This window comes from Gopherus flavomarginatus, chromosome 6 (assembly GCF_025201925.1).
Source record: "Gopherus flavomarginatus isolate rGopFla2 chromosome 6, rGopFla2.mat.asm, whole genome shotgun sequence".
In the NCBI taxonomy this organism is placed as follows: domain Eukaryota; kingdom Metazoa; phylum Chordata; order Testudines; family Testudinidae; genus Gopherus; species Gopherus flavomarginatus.
The window spans coordinates 127,215,120-127,235,354 of record NC_066622.1 but is presented as its reverse complement, the minus strand read 5'-3'; the positions used below and the strand labels follow the sequence as shown (position 1 = coordinate 127,235,354).

At 39.8% G+C, this 20,235-nt stretch overlaps 1 protein-coding gene across 5 annotated transcripts in view; it reads left to right on the top strand.

Annotated features, from left to right (window-relative positions):
• Positions 1-20,235, top strand: part of ATRNL1 (attractin like 1) — a 1,010,697-nt gene that overhangs the window by 132,497 nt on the left and 857,965 nt on the right. The gene's annotated exons all lie outside the window — the stretch shown is intronic.

The following is a 20,235-nucleotide window of genomic DNA, read 5'->3' as shown; positions in this document are numbered from 1 at the left end:
ATTTAATTGGCTAATCAGATCAGATTACTTTTCATTACTACATTTAGAGTTGTCCAGATGCCACAGATATACTTATGCACTGTAACTGTAAGAAAATACTAATACATTAAAAATGAACTTTACCATTGCTATTCTTTGTTTCTAGTATTTGCAACAATTTTATAAACATTTTCTCAATATGGCAATTATTTTTATATTCCCTGTTCAGATAAAGATCCTAACAGTATCCAGGTAAAAGATTATCTGATTTCTATAGTACTATTTCTCCAGTACGACATACAACAGTGGTGGGCAACCTGCAGGCCAACAGGGTAATCTGATTGCGGGCCGCGAGACATTTTGTTGAGGTTGACTGTCCGCAGGCACTGCCCCCCACAGCTCCCAGTGGCTGTAGTTTTCTGTTCCTGGGCAATGGGAGCTGTGGGAAGTGGTGCCTACAGGCAAAGGGACTGGGAGCTGCAGGGGTAGTGTCTGAGGATGGTCAATGTCAGCAAAATGACTCATGGCCTGCAAACATATTACTCTGATGGGCTGCATACGGCCTGTGGACTGCATACTGCCCACCGCTGATGTAGAACCATATGGTGATATGGTTGTATTCATATGATGGAAATTAATTTTTTTTCTTTATGGAACCATATTTTATACTAACCTTGGGGTCAAATATTCAGGTAAAATGATCCTAAATATGTCAAGTTATACTAATAAAGAAAAAAAGATGATCTCAAGATTTTCTCATTGTTTTTATGCCAAACAAAAATGTCTTTACTTTGTCAAAACATTTTATCTTTGGACTGTACTCTCATACTTGTAATTTATTTAAAAGGAGAAAGAGAGGAAAAAAAAGTTTGATTAAAATAAAAATGGGAGAACCTTTTAACACCCCCTGCTCCATTTTGCCTAGTAGATAATTCCTGTAGTGTATTTACTAAAGGAACACTGTATGTACTAACAGTTTTCACATGCAAAATCATAATTAAAAATTTGACATTCTTTTAATGGATTTCCTTCACTCAATCTTAGAATGGCAGAGTTGGAAGTGACCTCAAGAGATCATCTAGGTTAACCCCCTGCTCAAAGCAGGGCCAATCCCCAGACCCCTAAGTAGGCCCCTCAAGGATTGAATTTACAACCGTGGGTTTAGTAGGCCAATGCTCAAACCACTGAGCTACGCCTCCCCCTAAAATGATTTATAATATATGGAGATATACCTATCTCATAGAATTGTAAGGGAAGGGTCATTGAGTCCAGCCCCTGCTTTCACTAGCAGGACCACGTGCTGATTTTGCCCCAGATTCCTAAGTGGCCCTCCTTGAGGATTGAACTTACAACCCTGGGTTTAGTAAAGCAATGCTCAAACCACTGAGCTATCCCTCTCTCCAGCATTCAGTCTCTGAAAATTGCCCAAAAGATTTACAGAGAATTGCAGTGTCAGTTCCAGAAACATTCTGAAGAGTACAAGATCTTCCTTTCCATTTAACTAAGTAGTCCCTGGAAAAGATGGGAAATTCCAGTTTATTTGTAAAAAATTAAACAAGTTCAGAAGAAAGCTGACTTGATACAACTAATACATAGAAGGTGGCAAATTAACTATTTTTAAAAAGCAAAGCAACTTGTAGGTTTACCTGCACTCGCCTTCCAAAAGCAATCAGTAGAGGCAGGTTCTGCATTAAGCTATTCTGTTTGTTTTATACCCTAAAAAGTCAGCTGTTGACCTGCTGGTCACTCCGGCAATATTACAGCTCTTATACAATGTCACTGGACAAGATAGCTTGGCTAAATGCCTTCTTTCATGTGATTTTTTTGTGTGTGCGCAATTTGCTATACCACACAGTACAGAACTCTTGATGGTCCCTTCTGGCCTTGGAATCTATGAATTTAAAGAAGCAGATAAAAGATACTGGAAAGAATGTATGTAGAATTAAAAGATATGGCATGAATGCCATGGAAATAGGCAGCACTTACTTTAAGATGTCTGATTTTCCCTTCTCTGCATTGATAGAGTGTGTGATGGGATGTGCTGCCTACACTGGCCCTGAGAGAGTGGAATTAGGCCAGCTGGTCTCAATCAACCAATTATGCTGCAAATGAGGTAGATTTAGGTTGCTAGTTAGAGGGAAGCTAACCCATGAGGGAATAGCCAGGGCTTCTATAAAGCCAGGACGCTGGCAACACTCGGACTGCAGGGAGGAAGCCTGCAGTCTGTCTGTCTGTCTCTCTCTCTCTCTCTCTCTCTCTCTCTGAGAGGTAAGGAAGAAGAAGGTGGGATAGGAGCCCTTGGGAAAGGGTTTGCCTAATAGAGAGGGATCTGACTAGAAAGGCTGATGAAGGAGAAGCTTAAAGAAGTATGGTCGGAAGTAGACAACGCTAGGATTGGTGAAATTCTAGACCTTAGCTGCATGGTATAGGGCCCTGGACTGGAACCCTCAGTAAAGGGCAGGCCTGGGTTCCCTTACCATTCACTGCAGAGTGGTATTGCTAGGCGTAGTAAATGGGAAGACTGCTTGAGTGACATAGTTAGAGGACTGCCTGACACTGCTGGTGCAGAGAGACTTTGAAAGACCCACCCTCCCCCCTCGGAAGGAAAATCACATGACTTGGCCAGAGGGCAGAGTCATGGAGCAGCTGTAGCTTGACTGTGAGCAAGAGAAGAGCTGCAATGGTGCAAGAGAAGAAATGGGGTGCTGAACTGGATGTTGCTAATCCTCAAAATTGCCAGAAGGGGTGCCACCCAGCGGTAAGCAGAGCATCCCATGATAATATGCAACAATGTAACAAGGGCTTCTTCTGCACTGGTGCTAGGGAAAATCAGTGGGTTATTTACTGTGCTAGCTCAGATGTCCTGAACTTTCCAGGACTACAAAGACTTTGGGCTAGATTCTGATATCCTTATTTACCTTGAGCTGTACCTTATTCTTAAAGTAGTTCTACTGAAATAAAGGCCAAGGCCCATGAACTGTTCTTGAGGAATAAGATCTATCTTATACGAATGAAGTGACATTGTCAATTTTAGAAAAAAGAACAGGAGTACTTGTGGCACCTTAGAGACTAACAAATTTATTTCAGCATGAGCTTTCGTGAGCTACAGCTCACTTCTTCAGATGCATAGAATGGAACACACAGACAGGAGATATTTATACATACAGAGAACATGAGAAGGTGGAAGTATGCATACCAACAGGAAGAGTCTAATCAATTGAGATGAGCTATCATCAGCAGGAGAAAAAAAACTTTTGAAGCGATAATTAAGATGACCCATAGAAGGTGTCAGGAGAACTTAACATAGGGAAGTAGATTCAATTAGTGTAATGACCCAACCATTCACAATCTCTGTTTAGGCCTGAGTTAATTGTATCTAATTTGCATATTAATTCAAGTTCAGCAGTCTCTTCAGGTTGCCTCAGCAAATACTCACCAGCAACCACACACCATACAGCATAAACACTAACCCAGGAACCTATCCTTGCAACAAAGCCCGATGCCTGCTCTATCCACATATCCAAGTGACACCATCATAGGACCTAATCACATCAGCCACATCATCAGGGGCTCGTTCACCTGCACATCTACCAATGTGATATATGCCATCATGTGCCAGCAATGCTCCTCTGCCATGTACATTGGCCAAATCGGACAGTCTGTACGCAAAAGAATAAATGGACACAAATCTGACATCAAGAATCATAACATTAAAAAACCAGTGGGAGAACACTTCAACATCTCTAACCACTCAGTGACAGACTTGAAGGTGCCAATTTTGCAACAAAAAAACTTCAAAAACAGACTCCAAAGAGAGACTGCTGAACTTGATTAATATGCAAATTAGATACAATTAACTCAGGCCTAAACAGAGACTGGGAATGGCTGGGTCATTACACTAATTGAATCTATTTCCCTATGTTAAGTTCTCCTGACACCTTCTATGGGTCATCTTAATTATCGCTTCAAAAGTTTTTTTTCTCCTGCTGATGATAGCTCATCTCAATTGATTAGACTCTTCCTGTTGGTATGCATACTTCCACCTTCTCATGTTCTCTGTATGTATAAATATCTCCTGTCTGTGTGTTCCATTCTATGCATCTGAAGAAGTGAGCTGTAGCTCAGGAAAGCTCATGCTGAAATAAATTTGTTAGTCTCTAAGGTGCCACAAGTACTCCTGTTCTTTTTGCGGATACAGACTAACACGGCTGCTTCTCTGAAACTTGTCAATTTCAGGCCTCCCAAAAACCCATACTGTAAAAGGACTTTTAAGATTTCTTCAATTACAAATCTTGCTATGATTTATCACCTTTCTAAATTGGGGACATTTCCATTTCAGTACAAACCAAGCCATTCACTGCTGCTGTGAACAACAGCTTGGTTGTGCATTTTTGTTGTGGGTTGGTTTCTGACTCTGGTCATGTTTGCAAAGGAACAAAATCCTTGTATATTTAAGTATGATAAGAATGTAACTCAATGTAAGTGCAACATACACTCTTGCAAATAGCAAGTGTTAACGTTGTCCCATTGGACTCTGCATTGTAGAATCTATGACATCATGTTGCATGAATTCTATCTAATTTTTAATGCACATCAGGTTGTTTGGGGTTCACTATGGTCTTCCTTATTTAGGTCAGTGCAGCAGCTTCAAGTCCTAATATATTTCCAGAAAATGCACGCAGGCTGTGGCTCTGGGGGTTGCTATCTTCCTAGACATGGAGGCATCTCTAACAAAGGCTGTACATTATGAAACTCTGAGTGTGTTGGTGTCTCTGAATAGTTGATATCTCTTCACTGCCATTGTATTTCATCAGACTAAGTGATGCAGCTGGGATGCAACGTTGTAGGAAAGAAATCTTTATTAAGTATACTGAGAATCCAGTTTACATGCTATGTCTCTAGAGTTGGTCTGTTAACAGCATCACCCCATCTTGCATTCCTGAGACTCTGGTGTCACACCAAACCAGGTCCTTCCTGAAAGTTGACCATCTTTCTCTAGTTGCACTTGTATTATAAGGCACCAGATTCACTGATATCCCTGGAATTTAAGGTCGGGGCCACATGGAATGTAGAGTTTTGGTGTCTTTGCTTCTCAAATTTCTCTTCTTACAGTAGCTGAATATGTGCTTCAGGAAGGGGGCTGCTTCAGAGAATGGGCAACTTAAGTGTTTTTTTTACAGCAACTGCACCACCCAGAGCTCAGCAGTCTCTTCCCTCTGCAAAGTGAAAACAGCATCACTGACGGAAGACTGCATTAAGTGGTGGTTTCACCTTAAACGAAATAGTGCTTTTCTCCTCAGTGGTGAGGAATCTGGTGGTTCCAACCATTTCCTGTCTCTCTGAATCAGAAGAGAACAGCAGGCTGAGAAGAATAGTCCTAGTGCCATGCATACTGAGTGACAAGAGGTTTTGATAAAGGCGATGCTGTTGTCGTCATGAACAGGTCTGACTACCAAAAGGAGGCTACCAGACAACTCTCCAATACCAAATTCTACAGGCCACTTCCCTCAGTTCCCACTGAGGAATACTCTAAGAAACTGCACCATCTACTCAGGACACTCCCTACACTAACACCGGAACAAATCAACATACCCGTATAGCCCCGACTGGGGTTGTTCTATCTACTACCCAAGATCCATAAACCCGGAAATCCTGGACGCCGCATCATCTCGGCATTGACACTCTCACTGAAGGACTGTCTGGATATGTGGACTCTCTACTCAGACCCTATGCCACCAGCACTCCCAGCTATCTTCATGATGCTACTGATTTCCTGAGAAAACTGCAGTGCATTGGTGACCTTCCAGAAAACACCATCCTAGCCACCATGGATGTAGAGGCTCTGTACACAAACATCCCACACACAGATGGAATACAAATTGTCAGGAACAGTATCCCTGGTGATGCCACAGCACAACTGGTTGCTCAGCTCTGTGACTTTATTCTCACACACAACTATTTCAAATTTGATGACAATGTATACCTCCAGACCAATGGCACTGCTATGGGCACCCGCATGGCCCCACAATATGCCAACATTTTTATGGCTGACCTGGAACAACGCTTCCTCAGCTCTCGTCCACTCAGATGCACTGGCAAGGTATACAGAAAAAGGCCCTATTCCTGTTTGGGCAGTGTGTTTGCAGAGCTCGTGCAGAGCTCATCAGCATGACGTGCACATTGCTGGAGCACATTGCCCGGCCCGTACTTTGTGAGAAGTCTATGACCATGTCCCTCTCGTCATTGTGCTGCTGTTGCCTCCTCGCCTGGTTTTGCGCGAAACAATTGTCTGCCATTGCTCTGACAGAGGGAGGGGTGACTGGCAACATGGCTTACAGGGAATTAAAATCAACAAAAGGGGTGGCTTTGCATCAAGGAGAAACACAAACAACTGTCACACAGAATGGCCCCCTCAAGGATTGAACTCAAAACCCTGGGTGCTCAGCAGATGATGCTGCATTACGTTTGCTAGCCATCATCATCTCCTGCAATAATCCATGCATCAGGATCAAGGCCAACTCCATGCTTAAGAAAATTTGGATAGAAAAAGGTTTAATAAAAATTAAAGATCTAATACAGGATGATAGACTGCATTCCTACAAATTCAAGTGTAACTAATATCAGCTACCACTGTTTGAGTTCCTTCTTCCAGTGGCTATGCTCAAGGATTCATGCAAAGATGGGGGCAATTGGTCTGTTTCAACATTCTTATCTCTAGAAGAACATGTTAAGAAATATGGAAACAGAGGCTTTGTAGAAATTGCTTATGGGTGTGTCAAAACCTAGTCCCAGATTTGAACCTTAGCGTCCAAAATATGGGGGTTAGCATGAAAACCTCCAAGCTTAGTTACCAGCTTGGACCTGGTACTGCTACCACCACCCAAAACATTAGAGCGTTTTGGGGCACTCTGGTCCCCCCCGAAAACCTTCCCTGGGGACCCCCAGACCCAAATCCCTTGAGTCTCACAACAAAGGGAAATAATCCTTTTTCCCTTCCCCCCTCCAGGTGTTCCTGGAGAGATACACAGAAGCAAACTCCGTGAATCTAAACAGAGGGATTCCACCCTCCCCGTTCCCAGCCTGGGGAACAGAATTACCGAGAGTCAATCTCTCTTTCCCCCCTCACCCAGAGGGTATGCAAAGTCAAACTAGTAAATCTAACACACACAGATTTTCCTCTGACTTCTTCCTCTCACCAATTCCCTGGTGAGTACAGACTCAATTCCCTGGAGTTCCCCAGTAAAGAAAAACTACAACAGGTCTTAAAAAGAAAGCTTTATATAAAAAGAAAGAAAAATACATAAAAATGGTCTCTCTGTATCAAGGTGACAAATACAGAGTCAATTGCTTAAAAGAAATATGAATAAACAGCCTTATTCAAAAAGAATACAATTCAAAGCACTCCAGCAACTACAAACATGTAAATACAAAAGAAAAACAATAAACCTTATTGTTTTTATGATCTCTGTACTCACAACTTGGAAACAGAAGATTAGAAAGCAGGAAATAGAAATCACTTCTCAAAGCTGAGAGAGAGGCAGGCAGAAGACAAAGAACTCAGACACACAATTCCCTCCACCCAGAGTTGAAAAAAATCCTGTTTCCTGATTGGTCCTCTGGTCAGGTGGTTCAGATTATTCCTTTCCAGGTGAAAGAGACGTTAACCCTTAGCTATCTGTTTATGACAGGGTGGCTTAATGCTTTGTGTTACCCTCTCAATCTCCATCTCAAAGAGAAGTGGGAAAAAGACTTAGCCTTACTATCACAACAGAATCCTGGGAGGACATCTGGCTTAATGTGAAAGATTCTTCAAGTTCTTTATCCTTATGATTCTTCTAGAACAAGATATCAAACAGATGCTACTTAACCCCGTAATGTTTATTTAAGGCTACGTCTACACTGGGAGGCGGGGGAGTCGACCTAAGATACGCAACTTCAGCTATGCAAATAGCGTAGCTGAAGTTGGTGTAACTTAGGTCGATTTATCTGGCCATGTCAACGGCGGCGAGTCAACCGCTGCTGCTCCCCCGTCGACTCCGCTTCCGCCTCTCGCCGTGGTGGAGTTCTGGAGTCAACGGCAGAGCAATCTGGGATCTATTTTATTGCATCTATACTAGATGCAATAAATTGATCCGCGATAGGTTGATCACTACCCGCCGATCTGGCGTACCGTAAGGCTAGATTAGCAATGAACAGTGAGTGTTGGCGATAGACTCAATCATATGCCAACTTTTCACACATCCACTATACCTAAAGGCATGTTGTTCTAGAACAATATATTCAGTTCTCTCTCAAAATCTTTTAAGTGTTGCTACCTTTCCTTCCCTGAGGTTGTGTATTTTACAGGTGCTGGATGGTATTACCGGTTAACATTAAGAATTTATGGATTGCAAATTGACCAAAAAACTTACTTTGAGAAAATGGAAATCTGCAATTCCTCCCTCATACGCAGACTGGCATAGTGAGCTCTTTACTACTGCATTAATGGAAAAAATGATTCTAATAAAAAGGCTTGGAGAAAATATGAGGATAACTGGTCACACATGAAACTATAGCATCCTTTTGCAGTTCAAAGTGTACAATGCTCACTTTATATTTATTTTTTTTTACAAATATATGCACTGTAAAAATGATAAAAGAAATTGTATTTTTCAAAGCACATCATACAAGTACTGTAGTGCAATCTCTTTGTCATGAAAGGTGAACTTACAAATATAGAATTATTTATTAAAATAACTGCATTCAAAAATAAAACCAATGTAAAACTTTAGAGCCTACAAGTCAACTCAGTCCTACTTCTTAGTCAGCCAATCACTCAGACAAACAAGGTTGGTTACAATTTGCAGGAGATAATGCTGCCTGCTTCCTGTTTACAATCTCACCTGAAAGTGAAAACAGGCGTTTGCATAGCACTGTCGTAGCGATGTTGCAAGATATTTATGTGCCAGATGCACTAAAGATGTATTTGTCCCTTTATGCTTCAGCCACCATTCCAGAGGATATGCTTCCATGCTGATAACGATCCAAAGCAGTGTGGACTGACACGTGTTCATTTTCATCATCTGAGTCAGATGCCACCAGCAGAAGGTTGATTTTCTTTTTGTGGTTTGGGTTCTGTAGTTTCCGCAACAGAATGTCGCTCTTTTAAGTATCAGAGGGGTAGCTTTGTTAGTCTGGATCTGTAAAAGCAGCAAAGAGTCCTGTGGCACCTTACAGACTAACAGACATATTGGAGCATGAACTTTCGTGGGTAAATATCCACTTCGTCGAATGCATCCCACGAAGTGGGTATTCACCCATGAAAGCTCATGCTCCAATATGTCTGTTAGTCTGTAAGGTGCCACAGGACTCTTTGCTGCTTTTGCTCTTTTAAGACTTTTAAAAGCATGTTCCACACTTCGTCCCTCTCAGATTTTGAAGGCACTTCAGATTCTTAAACCTTGGGTCGAGTGCTGTAGCTATTTTTAGAAATCTCATATTGATACCTTATTTGCATTTTGTCAAATCTGCTGTGAAAGTATTCTTAAAACGAACATGTGGTGGGTCATCATCTGAGACTGCTATAACATGAAATATATGCAGAATGCGGGTAAAACAGAGCAGGAGACATTCAGTTCTCCCCCCAAGTAGTACAGTCACAAATTTAATTGACACATAATTTTTTTTTTAACAAGCTTCATCAGCATGGAAGCATGTCCTCTGGAATGATGGCTGAAGCATGGAGGGGCATACGAATGTTTAACATATCTCACATGTAAATACCTTGCAATGCCAGCTGCAAAAGTGCCATGTGAATGCCTGTTGTTGCTTTCAGGTGATGTAAATAATAAGTAGGGAGAAGTATCTTCTATCAATGTAAACAAACTTGTCTTAGCAATTGGCAGAATAAGAAGTAGGACTGAGTGGACTTTTAGGCTGTAAAGTTTTACACTGTTTTGTTTTTGAGTGCAGTTATGTAACAAAAAAACCGTGTATTTGTAAGTTACATTCATGATAAAGAGATTACACTTCAGTACTTATATGAGGTGAATTGAAAAATACAATTTCTTTTATCATTTTTACGGTGCATATATTTATAATATAAAAAATATAAAGTGAACACTGCACTTTGTATTCTATGTTGTAATTGAAATCAATATTGAAAATGTAGAAAAACACTCAAAAATTTTAATTGGTATTCTATTGTTATAAGTGCGATTAATCGCGATTAATTTTTTTGAGTTAATCGCATGAGTTAACTGCGATTAATAGACAGCCCTATACTTTATAGTAAAACAATATTTTTTTTAAATGTCCTGTGAATTTTGCATATGCAGGAAAAATAGAGGCGGCAGCCATATGAAAAAATGGAGAGTAATACATAAGGCTCCAGCACTGTGGTGCCATGTAGAAATGAATGAGAGAGTTGCTTAGCAAGTCCCACATGGTAGACTCATCACCACGAAAGCTTGATTTCCTGCTGATTTAAGATGTGATGACCTAGAAGGGGTTGTGACTGCCCAGATGCTATTGGGTTAACACGCAAGAAGGAAATTTCTTAACTGTTACCATTTTAAAAAGGAACAGAGTCTGCTTAAACTAAATCTGCCATTTTATAAACATCCAGTGTAAAGAATGCAGGGTGGGCAAATGCACCACTGTATTCTGAACAAGCTGAAAGTGACAGGCACTGCTGGAAGCCCTGTTACGGGAGAATTACAGTAATAGAGCTCTGTGGTCACCAATGCATGTGTTGCAGTTGAAAGGTTGTGCAGCTTTCTGCACAAATAGCACAGCTGGAAAAACACTTTCATACTATGCGTAACACATTCTTTCTATAGAAATTATACCAAGGGTCTTTACCTAGAGGAAAAGAGAGCATCCTGTCACAACGTGTATACATCAGCAGACCTGTTTGCCTGTGGTTGGGGATGAGGTAGCTCTGGTGTACACAGCCGACAATATTGATGAGCGTTCTTACAAAATAGAGACGGAATTTACATGGTCTGAGGTGAGCAAGTTGCATTTTATCAGAGTGCTGATGGTACTGTACCCCCAAAACACTCTGAGATACCTCAAAACCACTGAGAAGTCCAGCAGGACCAAAATGGCAATCCAATTGTGATGTAAATTGTCTTCTGGTTTTCGGATCACAATGCAGGAAAATATTTATGTTCAAGCCTGCTTGGAGTTAAATAGCAACCAAACAATTTCTCAGTCACGCCCCCCGCCCCCCCCCGCAAAAAAAAAAAGGTAATTGACAAAGATTCCTTGTTAATTGATATGCATTAGAAGCGTTCTTATTGAAAATGCTAGTTTGAGGATGGTTGCTTTGTTCCCAAGTAAATAGTTTATTATGCCTGTCACAAATAATGCCACATGCATATGACTTGCTTTAAATAGTTGTCACATAATGGAGAGGATGGTAAAAGGCGGCTTGAGGGAGCCTAAAGCAAAATAATTTTTAAAAAACGTCCTTACCAGAATCCTGTCAAGGCAATTTGGATGAAAGAGTTTCCAGATTCCTGATGGACCTTCATGCTACTGGGCCTTGAGACACTAGTCCAGACCCTATATAAATAAACTGGAAAATATAAAGAAATTTCTATAACTTTTGTGGGCTAGAGAATTTTTTGTCTTTCTAGATCTCCAGAGAGACACTGTGTACCTGAAAGGATATTTTAAAATGTCTCCAGTTCATTGTGATACAGAATATTTTTTTATTGTACACATTTTGATAGTGAAATAATTTGGGGATGTATTTGAGAATTAAAAAAAACCTTATTTATAGTTTATAAATAGTGTTGTCAAAATACGTTATATAAAAATTGTGTATTTTGACTCCAGTAAGATGACATGAAAAACAAGAAGCAGCTAATAACTACAAAACCTTCGTTGAGATAGTAGGGTTAGCTAAATTTATTCCTACTGTTCATATGAACAACAGCTCTCAGAAGCCTATATTGAACAAGTCAATATTTTTATTTTCCTAGTAGTTCCTAAGGAACAGATTAAGGTCCAAGACTATAGAAGCTGTTTTCTCATTAGGTGGAAATTGATTTGAGGACTTGAACTACAGAAGCAGATTGCAATTTTGGCAGTTCATTAAACTCTTCAATAAATAGAAATTTGATTCTTTCTTGAATGTTGTATATTTGAGTAAATTACTATTTTAAACATATAGAATTTTTTTCTACTTTGAGTGTAATGTAATTGATCTGCAATTCAGTCTTAGAAGGTAAAAATCTCCTTCTTTCCCATAGACTGAGTAAAATAAAGATAGGAGGACCATCCAATTAAAAAAAACCAGAAAAAAATATCACACATAAAGTAATAAGTGGGTATTTCTTAACTTTTTACAGCTACCATGCGATGTTGCAGACAAAATGCATGTATTGTGTATTTTTGACATTTCCATAGCATAGATATATTTTCTATCCAACTGTGTTGGTAGTTTATAGTATTTGTATTTACTTGGGAAAACAAGACGCATATGTGGCATTTGTCAGCACTAACTTTATGATCCATATTACTAAGTCTGGGTAAGGAAATAGGACAAACTATTCTACCATGTAAAAGCATCTGCTCTTTAAGTGATTTTACAATAAAATCCATGTAATTGTATCTCTTTGTTGTTGTTTGTTTAGTTATAAATTCCTCAAATATACAGTCTGATACCTAAGTTGTATTCATGGCTTTAGATTTAGATTAGTAAAATGTAATGGTTGTAAGAAAGTTAATATGCATGAGATTTTTTTTAATTGTTGATCATGGGAATGATATTGTAGGGTTCATGTACTTTTAAGCTTTGAGTGTTGAACTTCATATTCTTTTAAAAACCATTTTCTCACATAATCATTTTACTGTTATGTACAGTGAGATTTATGTACTGAACACATTAATTGAATTTAATTTTTTTTATAATCTGTCTTTACAAATTGAAGTCTGGTTCAGAATAATTAGTGCATCATTTGTTTTCTTAAATACACCACTGCCTCGATAGAACGCCACCAGATATAACACGAATTTGGATATAACGCGGTAAAGCAGTGCTCTGGGAAGGGAAGGGGGTTGTGCACACTGGTGGATCAAAGCAAGTTCAATATAACATGGTTTCACCTATGACGCGGTAAGATTTTTTGACTCCCAAGGACAGTGTTATATCGAGGCAGAGGTGTATGTTAACTACTAATTTTTCACTATTACTGGTTTTTGTATTTTGTTCAGTGTTTGCCACTTGGTGTCACTGTTTACTACTATATTTCTGAGCCACAGTAGTAAAACTAATAAACGATGTAAATGTCCTTTAGTTGTCTGATTCCGGGCCTTGACTCAGGAAATCACTTAATATATGTTGAACTTTAAGCATGGAGGGCCTTCTCTAATCAATTAAGCACTTAAATGTTGGTTTAACTTTAAGCACCTGAATAGTCCCATTAATTTCTGTTTTAAAGTTAAGAATATTCTGAAGTGCTTTGCTGAGTCCAGGTGAGGTTAAATTTCTATTAGAGTATGTGTACTAATGCATAAATTATAATTTATTAGAATTGTTCGCATTTTCATTAGAACCTATGCCAATACCATTAATCTTTTCTGGCCACAAAATAAAAAGAAAGATAGTAATTGAGCTTGTACAGCATTTAAGAAATAGAGTGTAATTTGTGTACAAGCAATCATGATCCTTTTGTTATTTAGGAAGTAAAGTTGACAATTTATGTGCAGCTGAGGACAACATACAGATGATGTTTTCCTGGCAATTGTGTGTGAGTTTCTAATCCTAATGAGTCTTTCAATAACCTATACACTTTCTCAGTTTTTCCATAGAGGATAATATAATATGTGTAGATCAACTACACCTTGCTCATAATTATCTTCTGTAAAATATCAAGGAGGTTATTTAAGGGGAAAAGTTCATATTAATTTTGGGCAGAGTTGAAGTTAGATTGATGGGCTGCAGAGGCATCACCTCGTTCCCGGTACACAATGAGTTAACTCCAGTTTCCTTTTTCTTTCTCCTTTGGCATGTGTTAAAGAGAAGGGCTGTAAGAAGGCTGTGGGAGAGACAGAGGGTTGGGAATGTCTGTGGATTGGCCAGGATTTTATTTTTCATGAAATCATAGACTCATAGGGTTGGGAGGGATTTCAGGGGTTATCTAGTCTACCCCCCGCCAAGATACAGGATTTGTTATGTCTAAATCATCCAAGACAGAGGGCTATCCATCCTCCTCTTGAAAACCTCTAGTGAAGGAGCTTCCACAACCTCCGTAGGCAGTCTGTTCCATTGTCCTATTGTTCTTACTGTTAGGAAGTTTTTCTGAGTTTGAATCTAAATCTGCTATGCTGTAGTTTGAACCCATTGCCTCTTGTCCTGCCTTCTTTGGCAAGGGGTGTGTGTGTGTGTGTGTGTGTGTGTGTGTGTGTGTGTGTGTGTACACTACCATGTTGGGGACTGAAATAACCTTTTTTTCTCCTTGTCAATATATCCTTCCCCACTTGGCAAACATTTACTTCGTTGTGTTTTTAGTGCGACACCACTCTTTTTATCTTTGTTTATTCCTTTGTCTGCGAAACAACATCTCTGGTGATATCAGCTGGAATTAATGGTTCTGGGAACAGTATTACAGTAGATGGTGGAGTTCACATATGTTATGTTCTTGTCATCCCAGTAAAACTGCTTTGCTTTTTAAAATGTATTAGCAAACCAGTTATGGATTTCAAGTATACATTTAAAATTGATGCTTAGACTCTATAGAACAGGGGTCAGCAACCTACGGCCTTTGAAGGAACCCCAGGCTGGCAGTGGGCTGAGACCCCGACAGGCAGGAGCTGGCGGCTGAAACCCCAGAGTGGGGGCAGGCTGAGCACTCAGCTGCCGCTCTGGGATTCCCGCTGCTGGCCTCTTGCCAGCCGGGGGCCAGCCGCCGGTCCCACTCAGTGCCTGCTACTGGTCTGGGTGAAGGAACCTCAGGCTGGCAGTGGGCTGAGACCCCGGCTGGCAAGAGCCAGGGGCTAAAACCCCAGAGTGGGGGCTTGCTGAGCCACTCAGCTGCTGCTCTGGGGTTCCGGCTGCTGGTCCCTTGCCAGCCGGGGTCCCTGCTGCAGCCCCACGCACTTTGCTTCTGGTTGGAGTTCAAGCACAGGCCCCCTACTAGACATGGTCCAGTCCTCCGGCCCTGCTTAGTCCTACCAGCCACCAGCTCCACTCACTTCAGCTACCGATCTGGAGTTCTAGCCGCTGACCTCCTGCCAGCTGGGGTCTGGATCTCCAGCCTTGCTCAGCCTGCTTTCTGGCCTGGAGTCCCAGCAGGCCACCTTGGGCTCTGCTCCTGGCCTTGGATCAGTGCTCTGGAACCCTACCCACTCTGGCACACTGTCCCCAGCCTGGGACAGTGAGGGTTGCACATGAGGCAAGAGGGAGTGCAGCTTAGCACCCTCATCTTAAAATTGCTTATATCGGACCACGCTGCATTTCACCTTGTGCCTGCCTTCTATCACCATTTTTTTCCCACAGAGAATTGAAGAGAACATTTGACAAAATGGCAGCTCCTAAGAAAGCGAAGCTAGATGTCTGATCATTTCAGCCTGCTTGGACAGATGCATTTGGATTTATTGAAAAGAAAAACTTTGGTATTAGTGCTTTCTGTTTTGGAAGTGTTATTTGTCATACATCAAGTCTTCGACATTTTGAAGCAAAGCATGAGAAAACCTTTCTTGATGAAGCAGACAAGACTGAATCAATCAAAAAGGCAGTAGCAACCCATGAGAGGCAAAGCAGTGTTTTTAAAAGCTTAAGTGTAAGTAAAAATCAAGCTACAGAAGGAAGTTACAAGATTGCACAGTGCATTGCAAAAAATAGAAAGCCGTTTACAGATGGCGAATATATAGAAGTTTTTCTCATCAGTTTGGAGATTTTGTTCAATGATTTGCCAAGTAAAGATAAAACCATATCTAGAATAAAAGAACTGTCCATCTCTGCCAGAACAGTTGAGAGACACATAAGTGAAATGGTAGAAAACATTCAGGAAAAGCAGATGACTGCATTGAAAGATACAGCAGTGTTTAGTGTTGCAGTTGATGAGAGCGTGGATATAAATCACGTTCCATGTTTGGCAGTTGTTGCAAGATATTGTGCTTCCAATGAAATCCAAGAGAAACTTTGTTGCCTAAAACCCCTGCATGGCACAACAAAAGGGGAAGATATACTGGGAAGTTTTGTAAACCATTTTGAAGAACGAGGACTTGACGTCAGAAAAATATTTTGTGCGACAACAGATGGTGCTCCTGCCATGGTCGGAAAACAGAAGGGATTTGTAAACTTACTTGAAGATCAAATTGGCTGTCTGACAGTCAAATTTCACTGCATCATCCATCAAGAAAACCTGTGTGCTAAAATTTCTAATTTGGAGCTTAATAATGTGATGAATACAGTAGTGCGAATTGTGAATTCCCTTGTTGCTTGATCTGCTTTGACTCACAATTTCAAGCACTGCTAGAAGAGATGGACAGTGCTTATAATGACATCCCACTTCACAGCAACATTCGGTGGCTAAGTTGTGGCAAGGTTTTGGTGCACTTTGTAAACTGTTTTGATGCAGTTAAGGCCTTTTTGTCGGAAAAAGAACAAAACTACCCTGAACTGGATGATGACAAATGGCTGTGTAAGCTCATGTTTCTAAATGATATCACTGCTCACCTAAACGAACTCAACCTCTGTCTCCAGGGTGCAGGGCAAACAGTTCTGGATCTTTATGAAGTCTGGAAAGCATTTGTTGTGAAACTAGCAGTTTTTTCCAGGGATATTCAAACTTCTACTTTCCGCTACTTCCAACTCATAAAAGAGCTATTGACACATTGCACTGTCAGTGTCAATGAGATTGGAAAGTACATGCAAGAACTGGAATCAGAATTTTCTGACAGATTTCAAGATTTCCAGCGATTTGGCCCAATGCTTTCTTTTCTAATTAAACCTGAAAAATTCAACAAAAGCAACTTGGATTTGTCTGTAATTAAGTGGACGGGTGTTGAAGATTTCAAAATGCAACTCATTCAGTTAAAAAGCTCAGAATTGTGGACATCAAAGTTTGTGGCTCTGCGGAGCGCACTTGAAGCTACTGAGAGAGATATGGGGCCTCTATTCTGACCTGCTGGGCGTCTCTGCCAGTGAAATTTAACTGTTTGAAGAAAATTGCGTTTGCAGTGCTTCCAGCATTTGGAGCCACATACCTGTGTGAACAGGTATTTTCACACATTAAATCTGTCCTCTGTCCGTCTCAGAGCCGATTAACAACTGATCACTCAGAAGCCTGTGTGCAGCTTAAAGTATCCAAATATGTGCCAGACATTGGAAAACTCAGCAAGGAAAAGCAAGGGCAAGGATCACACTAACCTGATGAGAGCTGCATTTTACTTTAATTTTAAATAAAGCTTCTGAAACATTTTGAAAACCTTGTTTACTTTACATATAACAGTGTTTGTTTATAGAATATATAGACTTATAGAGAGACCTTCTAAAAAATGTTAAAATGTATTACTGGCATGCAAAGCCTTAAATTAGAGTGTATAATTGAAGACTTGCCACACCACTTCTGAAAGGTTGCTGACCCCTGCTATAGAACATTTTTCATTAGATTATAATAATTTTATGGTCCATGCGAATTTGGGCCTAAACCAATTGACATTCTTCCTTTGATATTAGTTGTGTGAATTGTTTTGACAACTCAGCTGAAAAAATGCAAGTACTTAAACAATAAAATAAAATGTAACAATCCACCACCAACATAACAACAAAAAACCCAGAATAGTCTTTTGATCCTAAGTGCATGATTTGGGTATTGATAATATAGAGGTTAAATGGGCATAAGCCATTGAAATCTCACTTACACTTTAGCCCATGTATACAGGTCAGACTAGATAATCATGATGATCCCCTCTTGCCTTAAATATGAATGAATCTAGTCTATTTCCTTGGGACAGAAAGTTGGGAACATTCTGTTACACAATTATTTCAGTCTTAACATTGTATCTGGACACCCACTGAATTTCAGCACATGATTTTTGCTTAATATCACTAAAAAGATGTACACAGCAGATTATTGATGAGGTTGTAATGATGGAGTGAGTACAAGATGAAGTCTTTATGTAAGGCTTGAACCCCAAATTTAGATCTAACAAGGTTATTGGTTGAGACATTCTGACACTTAGGTACTAGACCAGAAAAGACACTGCAATCTTGCAAGAGTTATTTCCTCTGCTATAAAAGGATATTCTTTTCATTGTATGTTTAATCTATATGTATAGTTATTGATTATAGTGGCACTGGGTAGCAGTTCTATTATAAACCACAGTTTATAACTTAGCTGGAAAAAATTGGCTTCAGGCTGAAACTTGACAGTCACTAGCCTGAGAGCAATTTTTAAAAACTCGTTTCCAAAAACTATCCATTCAGCCATTATGGGGGTTGTACCAGAAAAACAACACACAGTTGTTGTGTGGCTTTCAGAATCACAGCATATCATCTCTTTGATTTGTAAATGTTTAGGTACAGGAACGAGTGATTACTTGTTCAAGTAAGGGGAAAGCTCCTCACATGCTAAGTGTGGAGTTAAGTTGTTCAGCCAAAATGTTGATTGCATCGTATGTAGTAAGAGGTTGCTTTCTTCTGATACCTACAGTAAGAATAACCCAAATATTTACATATAAGCCAACATTCCTATGAGCCAATTCCTTAATGTACATATTAGATTTTCAAAAATTTATAGCTTTGTATATTTGATTATGGTAGATAGGATGGTTCTGTCACACACAGGGAGTCCAAATCCCAGCCAGGAGAAGTGAGGCAGCACAATGCCTGGGAGGAGCCCATCCTGGATGCATGCTTGTATAAACCAAACTTATCATGAGATAAAGCCCTGAAATTTGGACATGTGTTTCTCTGTTTGTACAATAGCATGTAGGATTTTTTGTCATGGCTTAATAGAAGTAATTGAAAATGACAGGCTCAATGTCTTTGATATCCAAACTATTGTTCATATTTGTAATTGGATAAGTTTCCTAACTCTAATTAGAATTGAATGACTAATCCTTTTTTCTAGATTTTTATCACAGCTACACCTTGCTCATTAAATTAGAGTATCAAAACATCTTAACGTGAAAGAAAAGGAAGAATCCAAAGAGAATTGTTATAATCGGTATTATTCAAATGTTTGAGGATAGCATTCTTAAAAGCAAAGTTGTTTTCTGATGTTAAAAGTAGGTGGAGTTGGAAGATATTTTTCTCTAGTGCCAATAAGGATCTTTACTTAATTTCTTTATCAATAGAACCCCTGTTACCTGAAACTATTAGGGACACAGAAAATGTTATAATGGAGGGCAGTCCCTGAATACTGACTTCAAAGCATGCTGCTTATAACTAGTGCACTGAATTCCTACAGTGTCAGCCAGCTTCGGATAAGGTAGCCATTGGTCTAGCCAGACCTCTTATCGAGAATTCTCAGGGGGTTTGTCCAGGTTCTGGGTAACTGAGGCCCTGTTCCATAACCAAATGAAGACAATTGAAATAACGCTAACATTAACATTCATTATATTTTTCTGATTTAATACTTTAAGCAGTCTTTTTCAAGGAATTGACACCTAATTCTTAGAATTCTCAATTAACTATATACCCCCTCTAACTAACTTTAAGTCTTAACACACTGGTGAACCTCCAGTTGTATGTCACTTTGGATCCAGACCAATTTTTAGTGAGCCAGCACTCTGTTCCCATAGAAAATGAGAGAACTACCTCAGAACACTCTTAGCAGCCTTTCCCCTAGGGTTCAGTAATTTCTCACGGCTTGGAATAAAGCTTTATCTCCCAGCTGTCCAGGTTGGAGGGACTTATCACTTTCCTCAGTTTCAGTATCAAAGTGGTTTAATAATGTAACTGTCCTGGAATATCTCTCTGCCATCACTTTTTACAACAAAAGTTGTATTGCGTGACTGATGATACCAAAACCAGAATAGGATATCTAAGATCACCAAATAATTCATTGTTCCCTAAACAAAAAGAAAAACCAGTCACTCAGTATGGACAATAACCGACATAAGGTGAATAGTGCAAACTGTGCCACCTTTCTAGCAAAGCCCTAAACATATTTAGTCTTGAAACATTAACCCATTTTAAAGTTTCCTCTTGTCTATAGAACATAAAATCTTAAAAAAAAAAATCATGTCTGTGATTATAAACATCTTTTCCTGTGAGTGGTTTTAAAATACTTGTCATTAGACAACAAATTTCTC